A 2,018-nucleotide genomic window follows, 5' to 3' on the forward strand; every position below is an offset into this window, starting at 1 on the left:
AAAATATATATATATTTTTTGGCTATTATTTTGAGAGCGGTTATATAGTTTTCCAAACTATATTGCGGAATAAAATCCATTCTTTTTTCATGGATACGAGCGACACCTTTACGATTGGTAAATTAACACTTTGCACTCTTAGAAAAATTCGGAGCACCGCATTTGCCAATCATGAGGATCATTGCATCTAATCAAACTGTCATGTGAATTGTGATTATTTAGGGTCTTTACATTATTTACTTACATCAAAGGGCTTCTAAGTGCATTATATTACTTGTTTCAGAATCTTGCATCTGCCCCTAAATTACTGGTAACTTTTGTTGTGGACAAGAGCTACTAGACAACGACAAGAAGTTTGTGAGACTACGGACCGTTATTGTGGATAAAAAAACATAAGCTAAAACTGTTGCTAATTCATACATATAAAAAAGGGACTACGTTACCGCGAAGCAAAACCCATTAATAAGCACAAAATAGGAGCCCTCTATCTAAAGATGCTCCCTCGTATAAATGCCTCGTAACACATTCTCCACAATTCAACCACCACTACTTCTCTAGTCTACCCCACAATACTTGCTTCAAAATCTTTGTGAACTATGGCACTTCCTATGAAATCATATATGCCAATCTTCTCCTTATCCATTTTGATACTCGCTCGCTCTTGTAATGCTGGTGGAATTTCTATTTATTGGGGCCAAAATGCAAATGAAGGAACTCTAGCAGAAACTTGTGCCACCGGAAACTATGAAATTGTGAACATAGCTTTTCTAGCGACTTTTGGCAATGGCCAACAACCCACGATAAATCTTGCTGGTCATTGTGATCCAAGTCTTGGCGAGTGCACTAAATTAAGTTCAGACATAAAATCGTGCCAATCAAAAGGAATAAATGTAATCCTATCAATTGGAGGCGGAGCTGGATTTTATTACCTTTCCTCTGCTGATGATGCTAGAGACGTTGCCACTTATCTTTGGAACAACTTCTTAGGGGGACAATCGAGCACTCGTCCTCTTGGCAATGCTGTTTTGGATGGAATAGACTTTGATATTGAAGGCGGAACGAATCTATATTGGGATATTTTGGCCAAGTCACTTTCTGCATATAGTAGTATGGGGAAAAAGGTGTATTTAACAGCAGCGCCTTAATGTCCATTCCCTGATGCTTGGATTGGAAATGCATTAAACACAGGGGTTTTCGATTACGTTTGGGTTCAATTCTATAACAATCCTCCTTGTCAATACAGTACTGGTGATATTAACAATCTTGAATCTGCTTGGGAACATTTCCTGAAGTCTTGAAGTTAAGTTCAAAAGTTAAGGACATATAGTCCTGAAGTCCTGAAATTAAGTCAAAAAGTTAAGGACATGTAGTCCTCAAGTCCTGAACTTAGAGTTCCAAGTTCAAAAGTTAAGGACATGTAGTCCTGAAGTCTTGAACTTAGAATTACAAGTTCAAAAGTTAAGGACATGAGCAGAAGGATATTTTTGTCCGGGCAGTTAAAGTTTATTAAAGCAGTGGCTAAAGACTAAAGACATTTTAAACAGTGGCTTAAAAGTAAATACATGTGTTATTAGTGGCTAACCGTGCACTTCCCCCTAAATTTGCCTCTTTATTATTAATCGAGTGGTTGGGCAAGTCCAACAGCATAAATCGGTAAAAATAGCACGGGCTGTCCAGTTTTCGGACTAGTCATTCAAAAATAGTCAGCATTTGCCAAGTCATTGAAAAATAGCCACTATTTTGCTGCAACAGAGACCGGTCCAGCATAATATATTGGAGTTTGGTGCACCTGTGTATGAACTTCCAGCATATTATGCTAGAACTCCAACACACGGAAAGTTCCAGCATAATATACTGGAGATACGAGCACTTGTGTATGAACTTCCAGCATATTATACTGGACCGGTATAATTTGCTGGAACTCTAGTATATTATGTTGGAGTTCTAGTGTACTTATGCTGGAACTCCATTATATTATGCTGGAGCTCCAGTATACTTATCCTGGAACTCCAGTATAA

At 38.0% G+C, this 2,018-nt stretch overlaps 1 pseudogene; it reads left to right on the forward strand.

The window, feature by feature from the left end:
• The first annotated feature begins 539 nt into the window (after window positions 1-539).
• LOC107763947 (acidic endochitinase-like) lies at window positions 540-1,673 on the forward strand (annotated as a pseudogene).
• Window positions 1,674-2,018: the final 345 nt, after the last annotated feature.

Source organism: Nicotiana tabacum, chromosome 1, assembly GCF_000715075.1.
Source record: "Nicotiana tabacum cultivar K326 chromosome 1, ASM71507v2, whole genome shotgun sequence".
Lineage (NCBI taxonomy): Eukaryota > Viridiplantae > Streptophyta > Magnoliopsida > Solanales > Solanaceae > Nicotiana > Nicotiana tabacum.